Source organism: Sapajus apella, unplaced genomic scaffold (assembly GCF_009761245.1).
Source record: "Sapajus apella isolate SASKATOON/1434 unplaced genomic scaffold, GSC_monkey_1.0 scaffold10, whole genome shotgun sequence".
In the NCBI taxonomy this organism is placed as follows: domain Eukaryota; kingdom Metazoa; phylum Chordata; class Mammalia; order Primates; family Cebidae; genus Sapajus; species Sapajus apella.
The window spans coordinates 41,425,126-41,449,781 of NW_022436950.1; the positions used below are offsets into that span (position 1 = coordinate 41,425,126).

The window sequence follows — 24,656 nt, forward strand, 5'->3', positions numbered from 1 at the left end:
CACATAATTGGGAGTAAATCACTCCTCAGCAAATGCAAAAGAACGGAAATCGTAACAAACAGTCTTTCAGACCACAGTGCAATCAAGTTAGAACTCAGAATTCAAAAACTAACTCAGAACCGCACAGCTTCATGGAAACTGAACAACTTGCTCTTGAATGTTGACTGGATAAACAATGAAATGAAGACAGAAATAAAGATGTTCTTCGAAACCAACAAGAATGAAGACACAACATACCAGAATCTCTGGGACACATTTAAAGCAGTCTCTAGAGGAAAATATATAGCAATAAGTGCCCACATGAGAAGAAAGGAGAGATCAAAAATTGACACCCTATCGTCAAAACTGAAAGAGCTAGAGGAGCAAGATCAAAAAAACTCAAAGTCTAGCAGAAGACAAGAAATAGCTAAGATCAGAGCAGAAATGAAGGAGATAGAGACACAAAAAACCCTTCAAAAAATCAGTAAATCCAGGAGCTGGTTTTTTGAAAAGATCAACAAAATAGACAGACCACTAGCCAGATTAATAAAAAGGAAAAGAGAGAATAACCAAATTGATGCAATAAAAAACGATAAAGGGGATATCACCACAGATTCCACAGAAATTCAAACCATCATCAGAGATTATTACAAACAACTCTATGCACACAAACTAATAAACCTGGAAGAAATGGATAAATTCCTGGACACTTGCCTACTGCCAAGCCTAAACCAGGAAGAAGCCGAAACCCTGAACAGACCCATAACAAGGTCTGAAGTTGAGGCAGCAATTAAGAGCTTACCACCCAAAAAAAGCCCAGGTCCAGATGGGTTCACAGCTGAATTCTACCAGACATACAAAGAGGAGCTGGTACCATTTCTTCTGAAACTATTCCAAACAATACAAAAAGAGGGAATTCTTCCCAAATCATTTTATGAGACCAACATCATCCTGATTCCAAAACCCGGCAGAGACTCAACAAGAAAAGAAAACTACAGGCCAATATCTATGATGAACATAGATGCAAAAATCTTCAATAAAATACTGACAAGCCGACTGCAACAGCACATCAAAAAGCTTATCCACCATGATCAAGTAGGCTTCATCCCGGGGATGCAAGGCTGGTTCAACATACGCAAGTCTATAAACGTAATTTACCACATAAACAGAACCAAAGACAAAAACCACATGATTATCTCAATTGATGCAGAGAAGGCCTTTGACAAAATTCAACAGCCCTTTATGCTAAAAACACTCAATAAGCTAGGTATCAATGGAACGTATCTCAAAATAATGAAAGCAATTTATGACAAACCAACAGCCAATATCATACTGAATGGGCAAAAACTGGAAGCATTCCCCTTGAAATGTGGCACCAGACAAGGATGCCCTCTCTCACCACTGCTATTCAATATAGTATTAGAAGTTCTAGCCAGAGCAATCAGGCAAGAAAAAGAAATAAAGGTCATTCAAATAGGAAAGGAGGAAGTCAAATTGTCTCTATTTGCAGACGACATGATTGTATATCTAGAAGACCCCATCGTCTCAGCCCCAAACCTCCTGAAACTCATAAGCAAGTTCAGCAAAGTCTCAGGATACAAAATCAATGTGCAAAAGTCACATGCATTCCTATACACCAGTAACAGACTTAAAGAGAGCCAAATCAAGAACAAACTTCCATTCACAATTGCCACAAAGAGAATAAAATACCTAGGAATACAACTAACAAGGAATGTAAAGGACCTCTTCAAGGAGAACTACAAGCCACTGCTCAACGAAATAAGAGAGGACACAAACAGATGGAGAAACATCCCATGTTCATGGTTAGGAAGAATCAATATCGTGAAAATGGCCATACTGCCCAAAGTAATTTACAGATTCAATGCTATCCCCATCAAGCTACCAATGACCTTCTTTGCAGAACTGGAAAAAACCACCTTAAACTTCATATGGAACCAAAAGAGAGCCCGCATAGCCAAGTCAATTCTAAGCAAAAAGAACAAAGCAGGGGGCATCACACTACCAGACTTCAAACTATACTACAAGGCTACAGTAATCAAAACAGCATGGTACTGGTACCAAAACAGAGATATAGACCAATGGAACAGAACAGAGGTCTCGGAGGCAACACAACCTTTCTACAACCATCTGATCTTTGACAAACCTGACAAAAACAAGCAATGGGGAAAGGAGTCCCTGTTCAATAAATGGTGTTGGGAAAGCTGGCTAGCCATGTGCAGAAAGCAGAAACTGGACCCCTTCCTGACACCTTACACTAAAATTAACTCCAGATGGATTAAAGACTTAAACATAAGACCTAACACCATAAAAACCCTAGAAGAAAATCTAGGCAAAACCATTCAGGACGTAGGTGTAGGCAAGGACTTCATGACCAAAACGCCAAAAGCATTGACAACAAAAGCCAAAATAGACAAATGGGACCTAATCAAACTCCACAGCTTCTGCACAGCAAAAGAAACAATCATTAGAGTGAATCGGCAACCAACAGATTGGGAAAAAATTTTTGCAGTTTACCCATCTGACAAAGGGCTGATATCCAAAATTTACAAAGAACTAAAGCAGATTTACAAGAAAAAAACTAACAAGCCCATTCAAAAGTGGGCAAAGGATATGAACAGACACTTCTCAAAAGAAGACATACGTGAGGCCAACAAACATATGAAAAAATGCTCATCATCACTGGTCATCAGAGAAATGCAAATCAAAACTACACTGAGATACCATCTCACGCCGGTTAGAATGGCGATCATTAAAAAATCTGGAGACAACAGATGCTGGAGAGGATGTGGAGAAATAGGAACACTTTTGCACTGTTGGTGAGAGTGTAAATTAGTTCAACCATTGTGGAAGACAGTGTGGCGATTCCTCAAGGACCTAGAAATAGAAATTCCATTTGACCCAGCAATCCCATTACTGGGTATATATCCAAAGGATTACAAATCATTCTACTATAAGGACACGTGTACACGAATGTTCATTGCAGCACTGTTTACAATAGCAAAGACCTGGAACCAACCCAAATGCCCATCGACGATAGACTGGATAGGGAAAATGTGGCACATATACACCATGGAATATTATGCAGCCATCAAAAACAATGAGTTTGGGTCCTTTGTAGGGACATGGATGAACCTGGAAACCATCATTCTCAGCAAACTGACAGAAGACCAGAAGATCAAACACCGCATGTTCTCACTCATAGGCGGGTGTTAAACAATGAGAACACATGGACACAGGGAGGGGAGCACTACACACTGGGGTCAGTTGGGGGGAAATAGGGGAGGGGCGGTGGGGGGTGGGAAGCTGGGGAGAGATAGCAAGGGGAGAAATGCCAGATGTAGGTGATGGGGAGGAAGGCAGCAAATCACACTGCCACGTGTGTTCCTATGCAACAATTTTGCATGTTCTTCACATGTACCCCAAAACCTGAAATGCAATAAAATAAATAAATGGGAAAAAAAAAAAAAATCAGAAGAAAATAAGAATTTGAAGTCTTACTAAATTCATCATAATTTGCATTTATTCTTTTTAATCCTTATGGTTTATGCGTAGTTTTTACATAATAAAATTAGTGCTATAACATATATATTAATATTCATCCCAACATACAGAAATTGTTCCTTTCTAAGTTAATATAAACTTGAGCTTCACAGGATTCCTTCTGAGTTGAGAGCAAAGTTCTTTATATAGTTCAATTACAGTGTGGAAGTAACACCAGTCAGGAAACCATGCAACACACCATCTGCCATACAATTAAAGTAGCATGCTTTTTTAAGGACATTTTTAAAAATTGTGCTTCATAAAGATCAGTAGGAAAAGCCACTGTGAATGGATGGCAGGTTTCAGTAACACTGTAGGAACCCAAGGGTGGGGAAAATATTGCCAGAATTGGAACGTCGATGGCTTTTTATTTACTTAAGAAGTCTCATCAAAGTGAGACACAACTAATTAAATTTGTACCTTATTTATACTTGGCCTCAATTTTAGTTATAAGTAAATAATGCACCATAATATATTGAAAATATGCTGTGTAACTTTGCCCGATTTCTCTCTTAAAAAAAAAAAAGAATAAAGAAAGAAAGAATTAAATCTCTACTTGTAACAAGCCACTGCGTCCTGGTACTCAGAAGCAATTCTTGGATCTCCCTTTCAAGGTCTGTCTGAGATGTGGACTTACTCTGCTCAAGCCACCATTCTTTCTCTGCCACCTCCCCCCACCAAACCTGTTCTCTGGACAATCTGCCCTTGGACTTTAACCTCTACCTGTGCACACTGGACTTCTCCTTCCTCTCCAGGAACATTGTTCTAGAGTCTCTCACCTTCACAACTCCCTGTGAACCTCCACCTGATGCAGAGTCTCCTTCTCAGCTTCTGATTCTCTGCTATGGTCCTGCCTGAGAAAGATACAAAATTATGCAGCCTTCCCCTTGACAATCCTGGCAACTTTGATGGCAAGGTTGCAGGATTTTGTAGCTGCATGAAGTGGCAAGCTCCCCTTTCATTTCTCCCTATCACTAGCCCAGCTCCCAACACAGGACTTCACCTACCCAGTGGAGACAGCTGTTTACAAGTATATTTGCTTCCACTCATTTTTTTTTTTTAAGATGGGGTTTCACCATGATGATCAGGCTGGTCTTGAACTCCTGACCTCAGGTGATCCACCCACCTTGGCCTCCCAAAGTACTCATTACTTTCTAGAGCCTCCTTGTCATCCCTGCCTCCAACTTCAGAGGAATATCTGAACTGCCCTAAAACAAAAGTCTTCTCCAACACCACACATTGCTTTTACTTTCTCTGTGTGTTTGTACGTTTCTTTCCACTTAAATGTTAAATATTGGTCCTTTCTGTGACACTCTTTCCTCCCAGTTTTCATTCTTTTTAAAACTATCTTTTACTAAGTCTACCACCCTTGCAAGAATCAGCCTTTCTCAATTCCCAGCTCCTTCAATGAATGATCTTTCACTACCATTTTCAGCTTCTACTCCCTTCCCTTCCCACTTACTGCTCGGATCTGGGCAGCCAATACATATTCTCTTGGAAATCATTGGTGTCCTATTTTTACCAGATTCACTTTTTTGTCAGATTTACCAAATTCTCTCCTCATTCCTCATCTTTCTTGATCTCTCTAGAGCATTGGATACTACTGATAACAAATTTATCCCTATACCAACCCTGTATTATCTCCTTTCTCTGTCTCTATATTTATGCAAATGACCTCTTTTCTCCCTCTCAACTCATAACTGGAGGCATCATTTATCGCTTTTCTGTCTGTCCATGCCCAAGGTCACAGGCTTTGTATAGATTCACCTCAACTCAAATGTTGTATTTCTGACTATCCACATAACATTTCCACTTGGATGTTCCATCATCATAATCTCAAACTCAATATACCTTAAGACAGAAGTCATCTTTACTATTATCTGCCCATCCCCAAAGCTGTAACGCAGTCCCACTTATCTTCTTGATTAGAAAGTTTGAAGTTTTCTGCCTTCCTCTATTCCTCACTGAATCTGAACTGAATACTTTTGCTTCTTCTCTGAGATGTCTGCCTTCCTCCCTATTCCTCTGGCCACAAGTCTTGCCCAGAACTTTTTCACCTAAGACCCATATTGCTACAGCCACCACCTCAATTCTCATCCCCTTCCAGTTCAGCTGGTGTGCTATTGCAGATTAACTTCTATTTTATTTTTTATTTTATTTTATTTTTTGAGAAGGAGTCTTGCTCTGTCCTCTAGGCTGGAGGGCAGTGATGTGATCTCAACCCACTGCAACCTCAGTCTCCTGGGTTTAAGCGATTCTCCTGCCTCAGCCTCCCAAGTAGCTGGGATTACAGGCATGCACCATCACACCTGGCTAATTTTTGTATTTTTAGTAGAGATGGCGTTTCACCATATTGGCCAGGCTGGTCTCAAACTCCTGACCTAGGGTAATCTGTCTGCCTCGGCCTCCCAGAGTGCTGGAATTACAGGCGTAAGCCACAGCGCCCAGCCTCAAACGTTTCTAAAATAATGTTAAAACATTGTAAATAACTAAAACCATAACTCATACTGTCTTGCATAAACCGAGGTTGGTTTCTCTCACGTAACAGGAAGTCCAGAGGTAGAGAATTGTTGGTGTGGGTTTAGCAGTTCAGCAGTATCAGAAACAATATCTCTTTGCCTTTTCCTCATGACAGCAAGCTTGCGGTATAGCTATAAACCCTGCAACTTCATTCAAGACGAGGAGGAGGGGAAAAGGAGGTACCAACATTTTATCAAAGAACAAAAACATTTCCAGAAATGCCATCAGCAGACTTCAGCTTGAAGGCACAGCAAGATCACAGAGCTGCCCTGGCTCCAAAGGAGATTGGGAAGGCAGAGGATAAAATCATCATGAATGTATTAGACCAATCATGATTCATCACTTGCAGATAGGCACAAAATTGAGGTTCACTTATCAAGGATGGGGGGATACTTCGCATACTGATTCTTGTCATCTGTTCTTTTTTTGTCCAAAACACATGCCATGCTCAACTCCATGCTCAACCTTGTTACCTTTGCTCTCTTCACCTAAAATAGTCTCTCCTCCACTTACCAGTCCTATTTATGTTTCATGGCTCTGTTCATATCCCACTTATTCAATGACACATTCAAGTCCACAATTATTTCTTCCTTGAATGAACACTTCATTCATTCATTTATCCATATTCAATATTTACTTCCAGATTCCTATAGTGAGTACTACATGTTGAACATTTAATTGTTCTTTGTTTCCTCTGATTTGATTTTCTCTACAAACACTGTAACATACATGAAGACTTGAACCATGCCTCAGATTTCATTTGTATGCCTCAGTTCCTTGCATAGTACTGAAAACATAATATGTGCTTAGTAAATTACTGACTGAAAATTTCTATAATTACCTAGGAAGAACAATATGTGAATTACTGAAGTTAAGAATAAAAAATTAAAAACACTATGGTTGGAACTTAGAAAACAGAACATTATCTACTTATTTTTGTCAAAATATACTCTGTAAGACAAGAAAATAACTATTATATGTGTGCTTCAGTGGCAAAGGTAGCAAAATATAATCCACTTATTCTGAGAAAGCTAAAAAGAACAGCAGAGCTAAGTAAAATTCAAGATTGTCAAACAGAGAAGCAGTTTTCAGACATTTCAAATCTAAGGGTTAGTCTCCTAAGCCATTCCCTGCAATGTAAGGCAGAAAACAGTCCAGTGATTTATTTTAGAGAGATGCTGATCTATATGAGGATTAAGAGATCTCAGCCTAACACTGCTGGCGGCCACAGAGCAGCTTTGGGAGACTACTAAGAAGATTTCAAACTGAGAGCAACTTATGCAAAAGACACAATTCCCTCAACCCCCATCAATGAGGGCTTTAAACAGTCCTTGTGATTTGCTTGTTGCCTTTTCCTTGGCCTATTTGCTGAGTAGACACAATCAGTCCCTCTCTATTCACACAGCCCTCTGTTTCACATATTTGGGTAAACTTGTTGTTTGATCTATCAGTTTCTAAATGAAACTCCAGCAGAAGACAAATAAAGGTATACTTCAACCCATAGATCTCAGGCATTTCTTCTTAGCCAACCTATAATGTATGGGAACATGTTTTCTCCAAATAGAAAATCTGCAACTTCACCACTCAGCTCACAGAGCCTGTAGAATGGAAAGCTTTATAGTGTGTTCCTCATTCCTCTTGGGGTCAAATGAAGAGAATCTTTCAGATTGGAAGAAGAAAGCAATTTCCAGGAAAGCTCATAAGCCTCCTCAGGTCTTCCTACAGAACTGAAATTCCACCCCCTAAGAAGCAATTCGGATCTACTGAGCCATTGATGATAGCTGGGTTCCTCTCTGCCTCTCCTCCCCTGTCTCCAGGAGAAAGAAGACCCAATGATAGGTCTTAGGGGAAAGTTTTTAAAAAGCATTCTTTCTCTACCTTCCTTTATCTCAATACCACATGACAGTCATGATAGTCCTAGGATGGCTGCATTCTCAAAAAAAAGCAAAACCTGCAAATAACCCCTGTGAGACCTCTGTACTGACTGTCCAAAACATGAAGCCCAAGGGCCAGTTTTTCAAATGCACTAATGCCCAAGTGATGAAAATCTTGTCCTGTTTTGCCTATATTTTCCCCTACCCTCCTCAACTCACTGTCTATGCTGAGAATATCAGCATGCTCTGTAATTTCCATTAAAAAGTAAGAATCAGAAAAAGAAGTATAACTAGAAGAAATATTATTGCAACCATTCTACTTTGGGATTTGTTACTGAGTAGTATTTAAGGCATAATTTATTGCCTTACTTCAGACACAATGTCCAAATCTGATCCATTCCCTCTTCCTGACTCCAGTCTCTATGTCACTTCCATATTTTTCATGTATGTTAAGACATATGTTTGCCCCATTCTAGCAAATAACGTTTTCCATTTCGATTATATTTTCATATGGTAGCATACATTTTCTAGAAAGTAGCAGCTGAAAAAGGAATATTGACCAATCTTTCAGAGAACTAGCTCATCTAGCTTAACATCTCTAGTTCTCAGCAGCTACCTGACTCATGAATGTTCAGTGAGTCAGTCAATTAGTGATGTGTTTGTACACTTAAATGGCTACTCTTCCTAACATAATAAAAGTTCTCACAAATTTCTGAAAGCACTATGTTGTGACCCTCTAAATTGATCTAAGGAAGCAAAAATAATCAATTAAGTATAAGAAGAATGATCAAAAACATGGGAATCTCCAAGAAGGAGGTTCAGGAAGAGTTCAACTCCAGTAGAACAAAAATAGAAGTCATTTCTCTTTTATGGGACTTACAAAATAAAAAACACAGTACACATGGGTATACCAAGAAACAGAAAAACATTTCATTATTACGATAACAAACAAATCCTGAGAAGTAATTATGCATCAGTTCTACAAGGTGATTTGGTAGAAATTATGTTGATAACTTCAGGAGTAAGATTTCAGCATAACATCAAGAAGGCTCCTAAAACATCTACAGGTATCAAAGATGAGTAATCCATCCTGCTTGGCATAAAGTGTGGGCAGATAGATCACTAGAGTTTAGAATAAGGTTTTTCATGTTGAATCTAGAAAAACTACTTTGCAGGTCCCAAAACATCCATGCCAATTACTCTTCTTGAGAGTGAGAAACTATGTCTCTTCAACCCTGTTCAGTGCCACATCCTTCCATAGTGCACTACACATCCTGACATGTTTACCCTCCAAAAAAATGCGCAAAGAACCTGTCAAAATGAAGCAGACAGGGTTTGTTGTTAAGCGTTCACTCAATTACTACCCTAATATAATAGTTTCTAGTATTTCAAAAAAGTAATATTGCACTGGGTGGAAATGCTTTTTCATATTCGAATACCAGCTTAATGTGTAGTTTAACAAATTACTATTTTACAGCTCTGTTTCTGGTATTTGTGAAAAAACACAAGATAAAAAATCGAGCGAATTCTTTTTTCTTTTTTACTTTTAATGAGAGGATCAAGGCAGCATTTTCCCTTTCTGTTCTGTTTTGTGTATAACAAAAGCATTTCTTTGCTTCACTGCTTTTATAAACTACAGATCTCTGTACAAACACAGTCTTAATTAAACCTGAGAAATGATTGTTGTATTCTACATTTCAAAAGGAAAACCTGGTCTGCAATAGAATAACTGTTTTGTTTGTGCAGCACATACAAGTACAGACGCTAAAAAATCTTACATAACAACATAACCTTAACATTGAATTATAGGCTGCCATGGGACCAAGCCTAAGAGAATGTAGATAGAAATCAAATATTATTTATTACACAATCTTTTAAGAACTTTTACTACAAAATAACACTGAAAAAATACACTAGTAGTAAAATTTGTTCCCAACCATGAACCATGTGTATATATATGGACCACCCCCAGAGAGATATTAGGTTTTTAACCCTCACTTGTTAACAAGGCATTAAGCAATCCCATGGACTTACAATAAAGTTGAGAAAACAAAAGCAGTGTGTCAAGAAAACCAAAGGTTCTGAAGACAACTGAGCCTGGCTTGAGGAAATATGACCAAAATCAATGTGGACTATTTTAAAGCATGCCACAAAGGGTGTGTGTGTGTGTGCGTGTGTGTGTGTGTGTGTGTGTATGTGTGTGTGTGTGTGTGTGTGTCTGTGTGTGTGTGTATACACACTTTGCTTTGTGGAGTCTTCTTTTTAATTCTCTCTCTCTAGAACAAAAGCCCTTTTCTGACTCTTACAAGGTCTATACTTAGTCACTTAATCAAAAACTTCAGTAAAAGCAGGAAGTAATTAAAATTGGCATATATGTACCTTACATGTTTTATTTAAATGTAAGGCTTTTGAGTATGACTCCACTGATTCAAGTTCTCTACTTGAACTCTTTCCTGAATAGTGATACATTTCAGTTTTTTAAAATGCATCAATAACTTAAAAGATGCTTACAAAGTAAGTTGCTTTAGAAATTATTTTTTTTTATATTTTCCCAAATCTTTCATAGTTGTCCTGCCCTCACCTTATTTAATAACACTTTCAGCAATTCTTTTTTAGAGTCTTTCCAAAGCATTCAGTTTTTTTTTTTCAAAGAAACAATAACTCTTTATATTTACACTCAAGAGTCTCGGGATTATGTAATATGTAATTAAGTTATGTAATTGTAATTACAAGTATAAATACAATCGAAAGGTTTTTGAAAAAAATCTCAGTTGAATCTTTGTAAGCACACAACTCAACTGATAGAGAGCATCTAAGAGAGGTGCCTATTAGCCCAGAGTTTTATAAAGGGAATGTTGAGTGTCAGTTAAGTGGATATTGATTAAGAAAGCTTCTCCTATACTCTCTAAAGCAATGTCCCAGGAAAAACTAATTTCAAGAATATGATGGAAAAAAGGACATGGGGTTAACTATGTTTGGGAAATGCAAGGTAGAACAAAACTAAGTAGGTTTCCTTTATTGTGAGACATTAACTTCTAGATAGCTAACATGCATTTTTAATTTCCAAGATGGCACTATAGTAAGTAATGTTCTCTCAGTGTATTTGATCAAAGACTTTGTTTTCATGAAGAACTTGGGACTGAGATTCCTAGGTCCCTCCTGGTGCTTAGATTTCATGAAGAATCTCATGGGACTGAGATTCCTAGGTCCCTCCTGGTGCTTAGATCATCTCCTCCTCTTCCAATTCCATTACGACTTGTGTAATTTACTCACAAAAACTTCAGCATGAACAGTGTGACATTATGTTCACAGTAGTTGTTAGTTCAAGTTTTAACCCTGGGGGCAGTAGGTTGCCCTAATCAAGACTGTACATTCAGCCGGTATCTTATCAGAAAGACAATACTCCAGAGGCAACCACTATAAGTACTTCTATTACCCCTATTTTTATTAACACCTAAGACTTTAATAATCAGTATAATGTATGCTAGTAATGAATTTTAATTGGTAAAACCAGTGGCTTATTAATATGAAGAACTTAGAATTGGACTCTTTTGAGTAAATCTAAAGACAATCAATAGTATGTGGAGTAACAAAAATACTTTAGAGATATTCTCCCCTCTAGTGTAATGGAGGATAAGGATCCAGAGAGGCATTCCCCTGGAGACAAACCTGAGGTTTTTTTCCTAAAGTGCCCAGTGTCAACCTGTTGATTTAAGAAGAACTGGGGATTGCCTGCTGGTGTGATAAGGGTAACAGAATCCGGCCTCTGGAATGTTGCCCTGTATGCCTTGAAAGAACTTTTATGCAAGGTAGCAGAACTGGGACTTCCTAACAAGTTGTATAACAAGCTGTAAAAAGTTTTTTACTTTGCTTGTTGTTATTTATGTAATCAATGGTCTCTGTGTGTAGCAGAATTTTGGCTGGCTTGCTTTCATTGTGAACTAGTAGCAAAGTTTTGTGCAGCACCTAACACTCACTCAGCTCAAACCTCTTTTGATATATGAACCATGGGGGAAAAGTCCACTAAGGGCTATGCATGACCAAATGAGCTTAGGTCAATTCTCAACACCGTCTTCAAGCAGAAGACAAAATTATAGGCCCATCTATTCTATGATATAGAAGGAACCCTAAAAGTCTCATTTGCCCCCAACAGACTCCCATTTATCTGCTTCCCAGGCAGATAGTTTCCTCTAACTTTTCTGATTTTATCAATAGCATGTTTGGAAATGCACTTATGTCAGCTGGCAATGAAAAATGCTTTCATCAAACTTTTCTAGCATATCATCTTAATTTAAACTAATAGAACATTAGCTAAGTATTTCCTTGGAATGTGTGAAGAATCTAAACAGATGAGGTAAGATGTTACTCCAATAGTGGGAAAGCAGCGTATTTTGTGGTCTTAGATATTCACTTACATGGTATGATGGGAAGAGGAAGGCCAGCTTAAGAACAGATTTGACAAAGGTAATTGTGTACTGAAAGCTGTGCACTGAATGGATGGGCAGAAAGAACAAATATAACATTATTATAAAAGAGAATTCATTAATGATTCTTGCCTTAAACAACCATTAATACGGTAGTTAACAAATGATGATTTTCAATCAATCATACCATATACATTTTTTTGAGACAGAGTCTGGCTCTGTTGCCCAGGCTGGAGTGCAGTGGCGCAACCTTGGCTCACTGCAACCTCCACCTCCTGGGTTCAAGGGATTCTCCTTGCCTCTGCCTCTGGAGTAGCTGGGACTACAGGTGCATGCCACCATGCCCAGCTAATTTTTTTGTATTTTTAGTAGAGGGGGTTTCACCGTGTTGGCCAGGATGGTCTCAAACTCCTGACCTCAGGTGGTCCTCCACCTCGGCCTTCCAAAGTGCTGGGATTATAGGCATGAGCTACCACATCCAGCCATACCATATACATTTATTTGTTGGAATTTTATTGTAATTAAAAACTTTCCCTTATACATATTTATTCATTTATTCTTCTCAGTGTGAAACTCACAGATTCTTATTCCATCTGTTACTACCATTTATTTTTATGGTCACATTGTCCTGGATTTGGCTAGTAGGAGCCCCTTCAAGCTGGCTCATCTGTCCTTTTGATATGTCTCCATCATTCTTTGCTCACTTTCTTACTCTCAAATGGAAAAAAAAAAAAAAACACCTGTTCCAGGCTTATTTTGTTCTTTTCTTGCCCCAGCAAGGAAGAACACTTGGGTGATTTTTATTGATGAATAGTATTTAGAAACCAAGATTATGATACTAGTTATGCTAATTGCTACTGAATTATCATTGCTCCTTTATCCTCTCAGAGGATAGAGCTAGGCAATTAGATGGATTTACGTAGCTATAAAAACCATGAATTCATATGATTAGCTCTAATCTCAATTCAACAGCACATGGGTTCACTCCAGCATTCTACCTTTTCACAACTATAATTCCTTTCTTCTTTAACAGTGGGAAAACTGACCCTTATTATCCATAATAGATATATTTATTTTCATAGTCTCAGTGTGTCTCCCACAAGATAATTATTAATTACAGGAGACAAAGAGTAATTTTACAGTGCAGAAATGTGGTTGATATCACATTAATTAAGTGGACACAAGTAAAGGCAGAAATAGATATTATGATGAGACATGAAAAAGGACACAACATTCTTTCTGTGGTATTCTTGCCAAAATCATATAATCTGAATCTAATCATTAAACATCAGACAAACCCAAAATAACTCGCCTGTACACTTCAAAAATGTCAAGGTTATGAAAAACAACAAAAAGAACTGCTCTAAGTTAAAAGAGATTTTAAAAACGACAGCACAACACAACATGTGATCCTGGATTGATTTTCTAGACCACAAAAATTGGTTTTTGCCCTTTGCTAGAAATGACATTAATGAGACAATCGGCAGAATTTGAATGAAGTCTATTAACATTAATTTTTAGGTGTTGATAATTGTATTGTGGTAATAATATAAGAGAATATCCTTGTTTTTTTAACATACACACTGAGGTATAAAAAGACAGTAAATCTGTAACTTACTTGCAAACATTAAAAACAAAAACATGTGCACCACACAAAGACACACACGAGGCAGGGCAGGGCAGACAGCGGTTACCTCCCAGGCGATTCTACTGCACAGCCAGCCAGCCAAAGAATATAAATAAAAGGGCTGGAAACAGAATCTTAGGAAACAGCCAGCTTGAGGGGGTGGAGACAGAAACCCAGAGAAAGAATGAGGCAGCAGCAATCAATAAATCATGTAAACGGAGAATCAGGAAAGTTAAAGAAAGTTTCCAGCAGAAAAGGGGATGGGTGATTTCCAATGTTACACAAAGGTAAACAAGATGAGGTTGGATAAAGGATTACAGTTGGCAGTTTGGGCTTAAGGGTACTCATTCAACCACATGTATGTTTTGAATACTTGGATAGTAGGCATGTGAGGAAATACAGAAACTCTGATGCTGTTCTTGAGAGCATTACATTGTAGTGATCCCAAGAGAAAACAGCATTGGTAAAATCTGTCACATTTGAGAACACCCAATATCTCCAAGTGTCATCTTCATGGTACACTCACATGGAGCATTCTTGATGACAGTAAGTTCTGCGGTTTGCTGTCTGGGTTCCTTCTAGTGAGGGGGCAATTCTTTGGAAAATGTGGCTCTCCCCACAATAAGGGATAAAAGCCTTTGTGAGAAGAGCCTGGATTTACCAAAGAAACTTCATCTGGCCAAATTTAATTCAGATAAGGCCTAAGAAAAGTGCTAATGCTACTCTTGGTATTTTCTGTGTCAAGTGCACTGCATAGTCTTCAGTGCTTCTCTGATTGCATTTTATCTTTGCTGTTCAGATTCCAGGTTTGTCGTCATCATTAAAATTATCCTTTTGTTCCCTGTTATAAAAATCACATTTTACCTGTTCTACAACAAAACACATTTTCAACTTCATTCAGAAGCTGAGAGGAAAGATAACCCTGTTCTTTCCGTGTTACCTGATGACCCTATTTTTATTTCACTTTGTAAAGTTCAGGAAGCTGGGCTAGGAATTCTTGAGCAGCAAATCCCAAGTCCTAGTTCTTAGCATTTAAACTGATGCACCAAAACAAATTCCCAATTTCCTGACACAATAATTTGGGTCAGAGGGAGGGGTAGAATAAACACATGCATTTAACTTCATTTTCCAGATAACAAGTAATATTTTACAAAGCTCTTTCTTGCACATCCTTATTTGATCTTATAACCTTAAGGTAACCTGAATAAATAAAATTGCAAATCCAAAGCCATTAAAGAAAGTGATTTCCATTTCCATATTCCTTTATCTCCATAAAACAGTCTTGTGATATAAGATTGTAGCACACACTAGATTAAGCCCCCAAACCAGGAAATCCATCCATAAACTAGATTTAGAGATGAAATAGCCTAAAGAAAATGATGTTAATTCACAAATAATTTGGTTCACCTGATGCTTAGCCAATTGTTTAATTTAAAAAGTAACAGCAAAGTTATCTGGGTATTTGATTTCTTGCACAATCCTTTCGTCTTTATGAAAGCCAAAGACACACAGTCTTATTTTATCTTTCTGAGGCAATCTCTTGTCACTAATGACACACAGAAGCTTTAATTAAAATGGCAATTAGGTATTGGAAGGAGTTTTTTTTTTAATTTTCATTTATTTTGAGCCTGCTTTAGAAATGTTAATGTCAGTGTATTTGCCTAGTGCAGCCGTATCTCAGAGGAAAACGTCCAAATATTTAAAGGCTGAATTCTTTTGACTTTTGGTTTTTTTTAAAAAAAAAGAAAGAAAGAAAAGAAGCCAATAGGTTTTCACAGTCTGCTAGCACACAGACAGATTGATTCTTAGAAAATAATTAGCTTTTTGAGACACTTGTGACTAAACTGTCATAGAGACCACAAAGAAATTTTAGTCATTACCCTTCCCTTTTTTACAAAACAATCAATATTTTATGTTTATCTAGATATACATGCAGAAATAAGCTTTACTTTAACTGAATTTATTGTAGATTCATTCTTCATGCCCAATGAATGAAAGATAATCTAAATCTGTATGTACCCATCTTACATGACAATGCTGTAAGATTTGTGCTCTCAAATTATTTTTGATGCAATAATTATCATTAGTTTTTTAATTGTCACCCAACATATTTAGAGGCACAAGTTTCATAGTAACAAGTAATATTCAGTTATTTGTGACACAAATATTTATTGAGAACCTATGAAATAAAAAAACATTCAAAGAGCATTCAAATCAATATGGGGTGACAAGACATATAAATGAATAATGATAATACAAAAACAAAAGTGATGTGTAAGAAGAGAGACTAAAAAAAAAAAAAAAAAACACTGGCCATTCATGGTGGCTACATTCCAGCCTGGGTGACAGAGGGAGACCCTGTCTCAATCAATCAATCAATAAATAGTATTACTGAATAGTTAATCCATACAATTGATAAATATAAAAATCCACCCCTTCATTTAATTTTGCTAATATTTCTATAATTATATAAACAAAAAGTTAGAAAATATTTTTTATATATATATATATATTTTTTTTTTTTTTTTAAAGAGACAGGGCCTCTTGCCCTGTTGCCAGACTGAAGTGCAGCGCTGTGATCACAGCTCACAATAACCTCAAACTCTTGGGTTCAAGCTATCCTCACATCTCAGCCTCCCAGGTAGCTAGGACTGCAGGTATGTGCACTCAGCTAATGGCTTTTTTTTTTTTTTTTTTTTTTGGTAGAGACAAGGTCTCACTATGTTGCCCAGACTGGTCTTGAACTCCTGGGCTTAGGTAATCCTCCTATCTCCACCTCACAAAGCACTGGGATTACAAGTGTAAACCACTATGCCTAGTCAGGAAATTTTTATTTAACAAAATATTACTAAAGGAACTAAGGCATGGTGCATGGGATTTTCTTTAAATATGTTTTAGGACACTTTATTAAGAAACTGACATTTTAATTAAGCTTATCCATTTTCAACCACTGAATAAAATGTAACATGAAACAAAAAAGGAAGTCCTTAGCAGACCCCCGTGCCTTACGAACATAGAAAGCCTACCCTCTATATCACAACACTCACTAGCTCAGGTGCCTACCATCACCATCCCTCCTGCGTCAAAGCAGAGAAGAGTAGAAAACAGTTTGGTGAGAATTCCGCTTCTGCAGCGTGCTTACTATAAACTTGGTTAGGTTGCTCCACTAAGCTCTCTACACTGCAGTTTTCGCATTAGCAAAGCAGAATAACAATACACTCACCTCATAGAGCTGTTAAGGAAACTAAGTGCAATGATGGCACGTAAAGCATTTACATTGCATCTGGCACATAGTGAGTGCCAGAAAATAATAACTACTATGATTATCATCATACTATTGCTATCACGTGGCATTTGTACATACACATTCAACTACCTTGCTGGTCCCATTCAAAAAGGAGAAGGTTCATAAAAACCCCATTACCATCTTCTCTGTTTCCTAAACTTTTAACTTTTTTAAACTTCCTTTCCCCAATTGAACAAAATATTTTATTTGTTATTTATTCTGGAATCCAAAACTTTGGGGTGACAGAGTGAGGTGACACTCTCACCAGGCAGTGTTCCCCACCCCTAGCTCAACAAAAGCAAGCAAAAAGACACAGAGCTGGAGGCCATTATCTTTACCAAACTAACACAGGAACAGAAAACCAAACACCGTGTGTTCTCACTTATAAGTGGGAGCTAAATGATGAGAACACATGGACACATTAGAGGGGAACAACATACACTGGGGCCTACTAGGGGGTGGAGGGTGAAGGGTGGGAGGAGGGAAAGGGTCAGGAAAAATAACTACTGGGTACTAGGCTTAATACCTGAGTGACAATAGCAGTGCAACAAACCCCCCTGACACAGTTTTGCCTATGTAACAGACCTGGACATGTAACCTTGACTGAACTTAAAATTTAAAAAAAGAAAGAAAGACCAGGCATGGTGGCTCACATCTGTAATCCCAGCACTTTGAAAGACTGAGGCAGGCAGATAATTTGAGGTCAGGCATTCAAGACCAACTTGGGCAACATGGTAAAACCCTGCCACTACTGAAAATACAAAATTAGCTGGGCGTGGTGGCTCATGCCTCTAATACCAGCTACTCAGGAAGCTGAGGCAGAAGAATCACTTGAACCCAGGAGACAGAAGTGGTAGTGAGCTGAGATCATGCCACTGCACTCCAGCCTGGTCAACAGAGTGAGGCTGTCTCAAAGAGAAAAGAAAGAGAGAGGCATGGCTGGAAGAATAATCAGACACTCCAGCAGTGGCTGCAGAGGGCTCATAAGTCTCCATTTGGCAATGCCAAGCATAGCCATCAGCCCAAACAGTAATTCCCACTTTTATTTGTCTAAAATACTGCTTTTCCTGCACTCTGGTTGTTCTTCAGGGGCACAGTGATAACAATACACAAAAGTGCCTGCCTCAGAAGCAATTTAGATCCCAAAGAGAATGCCATCTCATTCTCACAACAGGAAAAATATAATGTCTCACAAATGAGTTTTAAGAATAGATATTCTCTGGTAGAAAATGTGTTGTGTGTTGTGCTAATCTGAAATTTACTCTCTAAGTAATTATGTTCTCTAAGCTTGATAAAACAAACATAAATCTGAGGTTCAAGTGTTTGACCTATACGATGTAGTATATAAAGCAAGCAACTGGACATGCCAAAAGTAATTAAGTTGTAATAATTATCAGAAAGGCCAGACAGGAACTATCATCCTCCCAAAGACAGAAAGTCTTTAGGAAGATGAATTACTTTTAGTCTCAGCATCAGAGAGTTCTCGAACACCTGCTGAAGATCATGATCATGCTGTGAATAACAAAATAAATCTCCTTTCTCCTTCATTGATATGCTGTGAATATACCAAGTTAAGAAATGTCACTCATGAATTTATCCTTTTATTTATTCAATTCATCTGAATCCAACTATATCCAATTTCAGAAAATCTGAATAGTATTGCATATTTGTTTGTAATCTCTTCTCTTTAAATAGACTTAAAATGATCCTCTGTAAAAAAACAGAAAGTGGGGATGGCGCTGGCAGGGGGAGCTACAAGATGGAATCATTTGTATGAATGGGCCAAAGTCATATTAGAAACCTCAAAGAAAATAAGTTCATGAAATTTCAAATTTGCTTTTATAACAACTTTAAACATCAAAATCTAGAGAACATAGTGAGAAAGCAGGCAATAATTACTCTTCTCCCTGAATAGGAAAAGGTCAATGTGATGTGATGTACAGAAGGATTGTGTACGAAAAAAATGACCGTGATCTCTGTCTTCCAGTGTCACATGAAGGATAACTGTTTTTACTCTAGTCAAGGGGGAAAAAAATGTCAGGGAAAAGGAATGACTGAAAAGAGAAACTGTTTGAAGAGCAAAAAGAATTCCTTCTCTCTGCAAAGTTGAAAGCAGGATAAATCCTCCTACCAGGGTTTTGATTGCAAGGACTCTGAGCAAAGGCATCGCCATCTGATGTATAGTCTTTACATTTTTCCCTAGGCCCACACCTGTAGCAAGGGAGAGAAGGCCAATGGAAAGCCCAATTCCACTACTGCTGAATGGCCTAGAAAATGTTTTAGTCTAAAAAAAAAAAAAGTCCTAACAAGGCTAGGAAATTTTTGCATTAGACAATAATTAATATAATATATGCATTTTTATTTAATTCATTTCATATATGTTGGTATAATTTTTTACTTTTAACTTTTTATTTTGAGAAAGTTTTACATTTATAAAAAAGTTGTAAAAATCATTGAAAGTTCTTGGCCACACATGGCAGCCCATGCCTGAAATCCCAATAATTTGGAAGGCTGAGATGTGAGGATTGCTTAAGGTCAGGGATTCAAGACAAGACTGGGCAACATAGCAAGATCCCATCTGTACAATAAACAAAAATATAAAAAATTAACCAAGCATGGTAGTACCCAACTGTAGTCCCAGCTACTCAGGAGGCTGAATTGGGAGAATCACCTGAGCTCAGGAGTTTGAAGCTGCAGTGAGCTATTATGTACTGTACTCCAGTCTGGGTGACAGAACAAGATCCCAAAGAGAGAAAAAGATTCAAAGTTCCCAATTAACCCTTCCCCCAGCTTTCCCTAATGTTTACACTTTACATAACCATACAAAATTTATCAAAACCTAGAATATTAACATAAGCATAGTACTATTAAGTAAACCACAGATATTACCTGAATTATATCAGTTTTTTACTAATATTTTTCCCTTTCTAGGATTTTTTTCAACTGACAAATAAAGATTGTATATATTTATGGTGTACAACATGATGTTTCAAACTACATATACATTGTGAAATGGTTGAATGGAGCCAATTAATTATTTGCATTACCTCATATATATCATTTTTGTCATAAGCATACTTAAAATCTACTCTGTTGGAGATTTTCAAGTATACAATACAATTTTGTTAACCATAGTCAATATGTTGTACAATGTACCTCTTGAACATATTCCTCCTGTCTAAAATTGTGTGCCCTTTAAACAGCATCTCCCCAATTCCTCCATTCCCCAGCTCCTAGCCACCACCATTTTACTCTTTGCTTCCATGAGACTTTTTCAGATTTTGCATATGAGAGAGGGCACGTGGTACTTGTCTTTCTGAGTCTGGTTGATCTCACTAAGCATAATTTCCTCCAGATTCACCCATATTGTTGTAAATGACATGATTTCCTTTTTTAAAAAGGTTAAATAGTATTCCATGTGTTTATATGCCATATCTTCTATATCAATTCATCCACTGATAAATAATTAGGTTGATTCCATATCTTGGCTATTTTCAACAATGCTGCAATGAATGTGGAAGTGCAGCTCTACCTTTTCAACATACTAATTTCCTTTGGATAATGTACCCAATAATGGGATTATTGGATTATGCAGTTCTTTTTTTAGTTTTTTGAGAAATCTCCATACAATTTTCTATAATGACTTCACTAATTAACAGTCCCATTAGTAGTGTGTAAGAATTTCTTTTCTCCACATCCTTGCCAACGTTTGTTATCTTTGGTATTTTTTATACTGACCATTCTAATAGGTGTGTGGTGATATCTCATTCTGGATTTAATTTGCATTTCCCTAATGATTAGTGATGTTGAGCATTTTTTCATATAGCATGTCAGCCATTTGTATGTATTCTTTTGAGAAAAGTCTATTCAGATCCTTTGCCCAATTTTTTAATCAAGTTATTTTTCTTACTAGTTAATTGTTTGAGTTCCTTATATAATTTGGATATTTTTAAGAAAATTACTTTCCATACATTTTATAGCTTTAAATCTTTAAATACAATGATGCTAACAATTCACAATCTAGAAACCTATCTTTAATCCATGGTAGGCAACTCACCAACACCGGAGCCTCAGTTTCCTCTCCTGTAATACAGAAGTGATAACAACTACCCTGTTCAATTAATTATCTCTTCTTCTAGTTAACTCACTAAATCATTCACAATTACAGGAAATTTAACTATTACATCTAACTTTTCTAAAACATGCTCTATGAAAAATAGACTTAATAAAGAAAAAAGTCTGTGAAAACCAGCATTTTATATTCTTGTCTTCAGAAGTTATATGCATATTAGTTACTAAAAGCTCTGTGAAATCTTGCAGTAAATAAACTTAAGTCTTTCCAAATTTATTTGATTATGGAACTCTTTGTTTCGCATAATATACTTTGTCCCCAAGAGAACACTATGGCAAATACTGTATGAATTAATGAGACCAATGCATATGCTACCACCAACCTGAGGGCCTCTTTCAAGGTGGCAGATGCAGTGCCCAGGAATTAGAAAAATAAATAAATAATTCTTCAAAACTCTTTAATGCCAGCCTTAAAACTAAACCTATAGACAACAATGGCCCCATCACAAATATGATTAATTACCGTTGTTTTCATTTTGAACAAAATATTTGGTCCAATGGCTCCAGAGTAAGTCACCTAAATAGATTGTGAATTACTATTTTAAAAATTCACAATCTTAAAATGTTTAAGATTTTCAGAAAAGATAAGTCCTAAGTGGACTTATCCACTCTCCAAACACTCTTTGATCTGGATTCTCCATGTTTACATAGGAGTTTTCCCAGGCTGTCCAGGGTTAATTCTCCATGGGGTCAGGGGCCAGGGTTGTCACACTGTTTTCCTCAAGGTAGTGCCAAAACTAAAAAAAAAAAAAAAAAAAATGATATAAACTCACACACAAAAAAAGATTTCTGTTATGTATTAGTCTGCAAGAGACATATAACCACCAATAGACAGACATTCAGATTAGCTGATCAGCCACTTGGGAAATATTTATTTAAAGCCTCATATGACAACCCGTATGTCTATCAATGTGCAACCTAATGAATAAAATATTATGTAGCCACATAATATGGTACTGTGCAGCTATAAAATAATTAATAAAAAAATATTATGTAGCCACATAATATGGTACTGTGCAGTTATCAAAAGAAATGAAATGATTTTCAGAATGTACAGTTACATGAGCAAAACAATATCCAGTAGAGTACATCTAGTATACTACATTTGTGTAGAAAGGGGAAAAGATTTATAAATAGATATATGTATAAATATTCATATTTTTATTTTATTTACATATGCATGTGTGTATGTTTGCTTATGGTTTTAAAAACAAATAAGTAAACTAAACAAATAAACTAAAAACTAATTTTTAAAACTCATTTTTTAAAAAGGTATAGAGAACAGACAGGAATGAATATTCCAAATGTAACTTGTTTTATAGTATTGATTTTGGAATCATGCACAAGTTTTCGATTATTGAAAACTAAGTTAAATAAAAAGAAAAAAAACTCAAAACAACCCCTAAAAATAAAAAACAAACTGATATAAATAAGCCTAATTATGCATCGAGTTGACTTTAAAACATCATATTTCAACCACACATTCCAGTGGAAAATATCCTAAGGAAAAAAAACCACAAAAAAAAAAATCTCAAAAATTCAATGGTCCTGTTGTTTATGGTACTATCACTAGGAATTATGTTAAAGTCACTGGGAATAATGGAATTATGTTAATTAGGGAAATTACTTCATCAGAAATTCATGATGCCACATAAAGGATATTAATGTAAAAAATTTACCACTCATTGTAGTAATTCTGTTTGCTTGTTTTTTACTTTAAGTTCTGGGATACATGTACAAAGCATGCAGGTTTTTTACATAGGTATGCACGTGCCATGGTGGTTTGCTGCACCCATTGACCCAACATCTACATTAGGAATTTCTCCTAATGCTATCCCTCCCCTAGATCCCTCACCACCTGACAGGCCCAGGTATATGATGTTCCCCTCCCTGTGTCTACATGTTCTCATTGTTCAACTCTCACTTATCAGTGAGAACATGCAGTATTTGGTTTTATGTTCCTGTGTTAGTTTGCTGAGAATGATGGTTTGCGGTTTCATCTATGTCCCTACAAAAAACATGAAATCATTCTTTTTTATGGCTGCCTAGTATTCCATGGCGTATATGTGCCAAATCTTCTTTATCCAGTCTATCATTGATGGGCATTTGGGTTGGTTCCAAGTCTTTGTTGTGAACAGTGCTGCAATAAACATACATGGGCTTGTGTCTTTATAGTAGAATGATTTACAATGCTTTGGGTATATACCCAGTAATGGGATTACTGGGTCAAATGGTATTTCTGGTCCTTGAGGAACAACCACACTGTCTTCCACAATGGTTGAACTAATTTATACTCCCACCAACAGTGTAAAAGCATTTCTATTTCTCCTCATCCTCTCCAGCATCTGATGTTTCCTGACTTTTTAATGATCGCAACTCTAACTGGCATGAGATGGTATCTCATCGTGGTTTTAATCTGCATTTCTCTAATGAATATTGATGAGCTTTTTTTCGTAAGTTTGTTGGCAGCATAAATGTCCCCTTTTGAGCAGTGTCTGCTTATATCTTTCACCCACTTTCTGATGTGGTTGTTTGGTTTTTTTCTTGTACATTTGTTTAAGTTTTTGTAGATTGTGGATATTAGCCCTTTGTCAGATGAATAGACTGCAAAAATTTTCTCCCATTCTGTAGATTGCCTGTTCACTCTGATGATACTTTCTTTTGCTGTGTAGAAGCTTTTTAGTTTAATTAGATCCCATTTGTCAATTTCAGCTTTTGTTGCAATTGGTTTTGATGTTTTAGTTATGAAGTCTTTGCCCATGCCTATGTCCTGAATGGTATTGCCTAGGTTTTCTTCTAGGGTTTTTATGGTTTTAGGCCTTATGTTCAAGTCTTTAATATATCTTGAGTTAATTTTTTATAGAGTGTAAGGAAGGGGTCCACTTTCAGTTTTCTGCACATGGCTAGCCAGTTTTCCCAACATCATTTATTAAATAGGGAATCCTTTCCCCAGTGCATGTTTTTGTCAGGTTTGTCAAAGACCAAATGGTTGCAGATGTGTGGCATTATTTCTGAGGCCCTTTCCTGTTCCATTGGTCTATATATATCTGTTTTGGTACCCAATACCATGCTGTTTTGGTTGAAGTAGTTTTTTTCTAATTCTGTGAAGGAAGTCAGTGGTAGCTTGAAGGGGATGGCATTGAATTTATAAATTTCGTTGGGCATTATGGCCATTTTCATGATATTGATTCTTCCTATCCATGAGCATGGGATGTTTTTCCATTTCTGTGTCCTCTCTTATTTCCTCGAACAGT

General features: G+C 36.9%; 1 protein-coding gene across 3 annotated transcripts in view; it reads right to left on the reverse strand.

Moving 5' to 3' along the window:
- Positions 1 to 24,656, reverse strand: part of PLCL1 (phospholipase C like 1 (inactive)) — a 360,477-nt gene that overhangs the window by 103,442 nt on the left and 232,379 nt on the right. The window lies entirely within an intron of this gene.